This window comes from Xenopus laevis, chromosome 2S (genome assembly GCF_017654675.1).
Source record: "Xenopus laevis strain J_2021 chromosome 2S, Xenopus_laevis_v10.1, whole genome shotgun sequence".
NCBI lineage: Eukaryota > Metazoa > Chordata > Amphibia > Anura > Pipidae > Xenopus > Xenopus laevis.
The window spans coordinates 33,897,154-33,905,773 of record NC_054374.1 but is presented as its reverse complement, the minus strand read 5'-3'; positions in this window follow the sequence as shown (position 1 = coordinate 33,905,773).

The following is an 8,620-nucleotide window of genomic DNA, read 5'->3' as shown; positions in this document are numbered from 1 at the left end:
CTGGAATATGAATAGGCTACTTTGTAGCCTTCGAGACCATTTGTTTTTAGATAAGGTCAGCTTTCAGTTAGAAAGAAATCTGGAAACAGTAAGACGAAGAAGGCAAATAATTTAACCCTTTGCCTGCCAAGCACGTACACCGTACGTTCTGGCAGGCAAGGGCTTTAACTGCCAAGCACGTACATTGTACGTTCTTGCAGTTTAACATGCTGTACTCTGCATCAGCGGCTTTAGCCGCCTCTGCAGAGGTTTAGCAGCATTGACAGCCCCCTGGGCAACAAGGCTGGGGGGCTGTCATGTCGGTCCTGCGACAGGATTGTCGCAGGGCCGACCTAAAAGAGGCAGACACAGCAAATCGCGTGTCTGCCTTGCTGCACTGCTTCCTCCTGCTTACCTCGTGTTCCAGCGACGCCCACACACTTCCTGCTTGCTGTGAATCTGCAGACAGCTTCTCTCTCTTCTCCAGCTCTCAGATCAGCCAAAAACGGTAAGTGCCCTTTATTTTACACACTTACATACACCTACCTACATTATACACACATACACACATGTTTTAGTGTAAAAAACAAACAAAAAAAAACGTTTTTTTTTTAAATTTTTCATTTTACACTTATATGCACTTATATGCATTTATATACACTTATATGGACTTATATACACACTTATACACACTTATACACTGTCACACAATTCTTGGAAGTGTACATACATGTATACACGTTTTATTTTTTTTACTTTTTCATTTCACCAATTTGTGTTTTTTTTACCCCTAAAAACTGTTTATTTCAGCAGCGTGACTATTGGATAATCGATTTTGGCCACTAATTACGCTGTCGGTGCAGTTATTTTGTTATTTCATTGATTTGCACAATTTTTGTGGTTTTATTGCAATTTTATCCCTGCATTATTGTTCCTTATGTATCTTTAGTATAGTTTTTGCTGTTTGGTGCTTTGGTATATTATTTTACTTAGATTGATCCGTCAGAATATATGCTTTCCAAAAATATATGGTTTTCTGGGGTCTTTTTACAGTTTGGGGGTCTTACGGCACATAACGCACAGTTGGGGTTCTCTTTTCAGCAGCTTAGTTGGCCAGCGTGAAAATTCATATGCACATTTTTCATTTGGGGTCGTACACACCATATACTTTGGTAAATCTATGCATATTGGGCATCAAACTATTCAGTAGACCTCTGATGTCCAAATTTGGGGTGATTTTTCTTTGTACGTAAAACATTGTGTGCGATAAATCTGGCAAACTGCAACATTTTTAGGCGATTTTCAGAAATGTAAAAATCTCTATGTTTAGAAAAGTTTTGCAGTTTGGTACTGTAGAAAGACGTCTTTATCTTGGTTGTTTTCGTCAGAATGTGTACTTTCCAAAAATATATGGTTTTGGGGGGTCTTTGCTGTTAGGAGGGTCTTGAGGCACATAATATGAAGTCAAGGGTCTATGTTTACAGAAGGCGAATCGGCAGTAGAGAAAACTCATATTCACTATTTACATTTGGGGTCCGCACATGCCAGCTGCCTTGGGATATCAATGCATATTGGGCATAAAACTGTTCAGTAGACCCTTGGCATCAGTATTTATGGTGTTTTACAATTGTATGTAAGAAGTTGGGTGAGATAAATGCGGCCAATTGCAATATTTTTAGGCGATTTTCAGAAATGTAAAAACCGTTGCTTTTATTGCCAAATTTAGGAAAGGCTTGCGACTTGGTACTTTGGAGTACAAAGACATCCATACCCAATTTAGATTCGTGGGAATGTGTACTTTCCGAAAATATATGGTTTCTGGGGTGAACCTACTTTTTTCTACTTTTGACCCACCCAAAACGATGTAAATGTGTTGATTTTGCTGTACCTGAAATGACAGACCATATGGGGTCTTCCTTTTGGGGCCCCTGTATGCCACGTGCTTGGGTACACCTATACATATTGGGCATCAAACTGTTCAGAGGACCCTAGGCTTTCATATTTGGGGTGATTTCTCTTGATACCTAAAAGTATGTGGGTAATATGATGCTGCAGGGTAGAAATTTTCAGGTGATTTTTGGAAATGTCATCAAAATCACCAAATTTAGGAATGGTTTGCGGCTTGGTACTTTGTAGTACAAAGACATGCATACACAATTTAGATTCGTGGGAATGTGTACTTTCCGAAAATATATGGTTTTCTGGGGCGAACTTATTGTTTTTTACTTTTACCCCACCCTAAAACGATGCAAATGTGTTGATTTTGCAGTATCTGGAATTACAGAACTGATAGCTCAAATGAGGTGTCTACATTTTAGGGCCCCTATATGCCACGTGCTTGGGTACACCTATTCATATTGGGCATCAAACTGTTCAGTGGACCCCAGGCTTTCATATTTGGGGTGTTTTACATTGATACCTAATGATGTGTGGGAGATATGATGCTGTAGATTGGAAGCTTTGAGGTCATTTTTCAAAAAATTCACCAATTTCTATAAAACATTATAACTTTAGGAAACAATTGCAACTTGGTAGTTTGGAGTACAACGATATGTTTACCCATTTTTGATTCACCAGAATCTGTTCTTTCTAATAATGGGTAGTTTTCTAGGGTAAACCTACTTTTAGTGGAATGTTTGGCCTTGAAATCAGAAGTATGTCGTTATGTGGAGAGGTGCTTTGGAAATTTGGTAGTGTACTGCTTGTAGATTTTGATCTATACAAGTAAGAAATCTCCATAAAACTATATATATTTGGTATTGCCGCGTCCAGGAGACATAGACCTTTCCAAATCAGCTGTGTTCTCATACATAAAGTAAATAATGTTTCTGATATATGTGATTGTTCTTTGTGAAACATGATTTTTTTTCATTTTATTGGACACTTAGAAGCCTATATTTTTTTACAGAAGTAGAATTACACCAAAATTCTTGCATATTTTGAAAGTTCAGGTTGTCCTGAAAAAAACGATATATTGTTTTCCTGGGTAAACTAAAAGACCGCCCCAGGAAAGGCCCTTAAAGTGAAAGAGTGCAAAATATCTAAAAACTGCTTGGCAGTAGATGTTCGCATCTAGGACAAAATGGCTGGCAGGAAATGGGTTAAAAAGTGGAAAAATTAAGAAATAGCCATTCTGTAACATACTAAAAGTTAACTGAAAGGTGAACCACCTTTTTAATGCTTATTTTATTTTTCAAAGTTGAAAATTGCAATATGACGTTATTTCTTGCATTAAATGGGCGCAAGTAGCTCCTGTAAGGGAAGGGAAGAAATTGGGGAGGTGGAATGGGCAGCCCTGAATTGACAGTTGGGTAAAGAAGTTGTTATTTACAGGGCTCACATGAACCTCACAAACCAAAGGAAGTGCATCAGGCAGATGGTCAACCACATATGCATTAAGTGTGGCAATTTTATGGGTATAATTCCTTTAAGTGCCTAGCCATTCTAAATTTCTTTTCTTGCTTGTGTTCTATAAACACGCCAATGTGGCATGTGCTCACCATTCCTTTAAAGGGCTGGTTCACCTTTAAGGTAACACTTCGTATGTTATAGAATCGGTAATTCTAAACAACTTTTCAACTGGGTATGATTTTTTCTTTTATATAGTTTTGAATTATTTGCCGCTTTCTTATTTTTCTCCTGCTCCAAATGGGGTGTCCCTGACGCCCATCAGAAAAACAAATGCTCTGTAATGCTACACATTTACTGTTATTGCCATATCTACAGAAATAAGACAAATCAACTGGACTTGCTGTGTTTTTCCTGAAGACGTTTCACCAGTCACCCAACTGGCTTTCTCAATTCAGAATAACTTGTACATAGGATCTTGCTTCGCTATATATCCTCTGGAATGTTGCTCCAATCAGCATAATCTGTTTATCATTATCCACAGTGATGTCTATTGTCTGCCACATATAATGCTGTTTCGGCACCTCTCCCTGGAAGGTTTAATAACACATCAAAGCTCCGATTTTGCTAATACAATCAACACCTAATTAATGACATCATTGTGGATTATGATAAACAGATTATGCTAAAGAGAAAAGCAGGGCCGACCGGCACTCAACGGATCCACAGGACCTGGTCATGCAGCTCCCTGAAGATGGGGTTCTGAGGCTGGTGCACCCGGACCACTTTCATTATTCGGTGAGTCATTTGCAATTCATTCTGGAGCACCTTGTCCTTTCCTAACTATCAAACAACTGATTGGAGCAACATTCCAGAGGATATATAGAGAAGCAAGATCCTATCTACAAGTTATTCTGAATTGAGAAAGCCAGTTGGGTGACTGGTGAAACGTCTTCAGGAAAAAAAAAACACAGCAAGTCCAGTTGATTTGACTTATTTCTATAGATATACCATGACCTGGTTGAATGAGAACTTTCACAAACCTACTGTTATTGCTATTCAGGTCATGTCCTATTCATATTACAGTTTCTTTTTCAAATTAGTGCATGGTTGTTAGGATCATTTGGACCCTAGCAACCAGATTGCTGAAATTGCTGCTAAATAAATAGCTAAATAAATTAAAAACCACAAATTAAAAAAAACAATTGCAAATTGCCTTTAAATTGCCTTGGTGCATTACAACTGTACTGTACTAGGCACAGTGATTCAGACATTTAATACATTTACTTTGATACAATTCAAGGCAGCATCAAGAATAATCTAGGTCCTATTGGCAAATCACTTTATAGAGTGCATTTTGCGCTGATTCCTATAAGAATGGAATATATTAATAATAACTACAATAAACAAGTAATAACCTGTATATCTCTCTCTCTCTCTCTCTCTCTCTCTCTCTCTCTCTCTCTCTCTCTCTCTCTCTCTTCCTATTTTCTAGGAAATTGATGTGGAAGTACGGAAAGAGATTGAAGAAGCTGCTCAGTTTGCTACCACCGACCCTGAACCTCCACTAGAAGAAATTGCCAATCACATTTATCGCAATGATCCCACGTTTGATGTCAGAGGAGCAAATCTCTGGATCAAATACAAATCCGCCAGCTAAATCTCTTCAGTCCTCCTCTGGTCAATGTTACCTGTTACTTTAAGGGCATTTTAATGGGTGCTGGGTTATGTTTGCTCCTCACTGCTGGGTTGAAGACGCACTGCAATTCTTAATGTCCCACCAGTAACATCATCCACTTTAGACTTTGTTTTAATACATAAGGACTTGGCATGTGTTTGGATAAGAAGAAAATGCCTTAATGTTTTCAGACTGAAAGCAGATCTGCATCCATTTTAGTTCAGTGTAATCATTAGAGAGAACTCGTGCTTCAGGAGACCCCCTTTTCTTCCATGGTTTTCCCTCTGATTCTGGCTGGGCAAAGTTCTCTTATAATGTAAGTTAGAAGCTCCGCCTTCTTCAGATGAATGTTATATATTTATAGGATCCTGAACTTAAAGTCTTGCCATTTATACATGTGCTGAAACATTTATTATTCCGTTTCATTAAAACTGGCCTCAACACAATGATTGCTTTGTATTTTTCTTAGCTCCTAATAAACGTCATCAGCAATACTTTAAGCTCCGTCTCTGATCTAACAAGTACTTGCGCCCAGGGAAAGCAGAGCTCTGTTCAGTATGATGGCTTGAAGATCTGGAACATGGAGCAAAGCACTGGAAGTGAAGGCAAGCCTTGTCCTTGATTCCTCCCATAGATAAGGCCGTAATCACAGTGCCCTGTTGTGGCCCTATAGCAATTTGTACAGAGCGTAATATCAATTACAACTTTTATTTGCACTTTGCTCAGTTTTGCTCGTAGTATCATTTCCTTCTTCTTAGTACAGGTACGGGATCTGTTATTTGGAAGCCAGTTATCCAGAAAGTTCCAAATTACTGAAAGGTTGTCCCCCATAGACTCCATTATAATAAATTAATCCAAATTTTTAAAAATGATTTCCCTTTTCTCTGTAATAATAAAACAGTAGCTTGTACTTGATCCAAACTAAGATATAATTAATCCTTATTGGAGGCAAAACCAGCCTAATGGTTTTGTTTAATGTTTACATGATTTTCCAGTAGATTTAAAGGGATACTGTCATGGGAAAAAAAAAACATTTTTCAAAATGAATCAGTTAATAGTGCTACTCCAGCAGAAATCTGCACTGAAATTCATTTCTCAAAAGAGCAAACAGATTTTTTTATATTCAATTTTGAAATTTATTGACATTGTCAATTTCCCAGCTGCCCCAAGTAATGTGACTTGTGCTCTGATAAACTTCAATCACTCTTTACTGCTTGCTGTTCTGCAAGTTGGAGTGATATCAACCCCCACCCTTTTTCCCCCCCAGCAGCCAAACAAAAGAACAATGGGAAGGTAACCAGATATCAGCTCCCTAACACAAGATAACAGCTGCCTGGTAGATCTAAGAACAACACTCAATAGTAAAATTCCATGTCTCACTGAGATACATTCAGTTACATTAAGAAGGAAAAACAACAGCCTGCCAGAAAGAATTTCTCTCCTAAAGTGCAGGCACAAGTCACATGACCAGGGGCAGCTGGGAAATTGACAAAATGTCTAGCCCCATGTCAGATTTCAAAATTGAATATAAAAAAAATCTGTTTGCTCTTTTGAGAAATGGATTTCAGTGCAGAATTCTGCTGGAGTAGCACTATTAACTGATTCATTTTTAAAAAAACATGTTTTCCGATGACAGGATCCCTTTAAGGTATGAAGATCCAAATTACGGAAAACCGAAAATCATATCATACTTACCGAGATTTTAATTTCCTGGACTGGAACATGGCAGTGGGCACACAAAGGGTTAATCCCTCCTGCTGTGAGAAAGGCACAGGAAGTGACGAATAAAAGGACTTCCCCCAGCTCTGGCGCCCATTCTTTCTGACTGATTACAATACCCCTGGGAGGGAAGCCCCTGCCCACTGCCATGTTCCAGTCCAGGAAATGAAAATCTCGGTAAGTATGATATGATTTTCAGTTTTCCTGTTCCTTTCACATGGCAGTGGGCACACAAAGGGACTTAACAAGCTAAGCATTTAGGGAGGGACAAAACAAACATAGACCAAGTACTGCAATTATACATTTATTCAGCAGTAGCCGCCTCCAAAATTGAATGCCCAAAACAGGCTAGATCCTTAGAATATGTATTAAATTTGTAATGTTTGGAAAAAGTGCAAAAGATGACCAAGTGGCCGCTCTGCAGATTTCTTCTGCCGATACCTGGGCTCTGGTCAGGAAGCTGCCATCCCTCTGATGGAGTGTGCTTTAGGTGCTGGTTCAGGTGCTGACTGTAATGAATATGCTGTTACGATGCACGGCTTCAACCATCTTGCAATCGTGCTTTTAGCAGCTCTGTTTCCTGAATTATTACTTCCAATGGTCACCAAAAGGTAATCTGTTTTTCTGAAAGTTGCCACTTTCTTAAGGTAAATCCGTAAGCATCTGACTACATCCAAGTAGTGAAGCTTTTCTTCTTGTTGATTTTGTGGTTCCGGATAGAATGCAGGTAAGATCAGTTCCTGTTGCTGATGAAATCTAGATGGTACTTTGGGTATGAATCTATCTTCCGTTCTGAGTACCACCTTGTCTGGAAAGAAGGATAGCTTAGACGGTTTAATTGATAATGCCTGCAATTCTCCTACCCTTCTGGCAGATGTGATGGCTAACAAGAATACTGTTTTGAGGCACAGATTTTTTAAAGATGCTTCCTCTAATGGTTCAAAAGGGTGTTCCATTAACGCTTTTAAGACCAACGATAGGTCCCAAGGTGGAACTTCTGATCTGATGATAGGGCAAAGTTTTTTCAATCCCTGAAAAAATCTTTTCAATAGGATACCTGAAGCCCAGTGAAAGTCAGTGTGTGCTGAAATCGCCGTCACCTGTCCTTTAAGCGTAGAAATACTTAAATTGCGTTCTATGCCTGCTTGTAGAAATTCTATGATGGTGACTTCAGATATTCTGAGAGGGTCATGACCTCTTGCTTTGCACCAATCAATAAAGACCTCCCAAGTTCTGGCGTACTTTGTGTGTCGATTTTTTCTTTGAAGCTAATATGGTAGATACTGTGGAGTCTGATAATCCCAACCGATTAAGCTTTAGCCTTTCAGTTTCCAGGCTGCTAAGGCCCAACGGCCTGGGTTCAGATGTAACACCATTCCCTGGTGGAGAATAGTTGGAACTATTGGAAGGTGGAATGGCTCTTCCTGTTTGAGCTCCATCAGTGTCGGAAACCAAGCTCTTCTGGGCCACCAAGGTGTCACAATGACCACATTTGCCTTGTCTGTCCTGATTTTCTTGAGGACTTTCGGAATCACAGCTAGAGGTGGAAAGATGTAAGCCATTCGAAATTTCCATGGGAAGGAAAAGGCATCCCAAAATTTCGTTTGACTGTTCTTTCCCCAAGAACAAAATGTCGCGATCTTCTTGTTCTGAGATGTTTCCATCAGGTCTATGGAGAAGGGACCCCACTTGTTGTTGATCAGATTGAACATTTCTTGACTGAGTTCCCATTCTCCCACTGTCGGGAATTTCCTGCTGAGCTGATCTGCTAGGCAGTTCTGGACTCCCGGTATGTAACAGGCCGACAGACCTATTAGGTTCTCTTCCGCCCACGAAAAAATAGCTATGGTCGTGGTCAATAAGGTTTTTGATTTGGTGCCCCCTTGCTTGTTTATG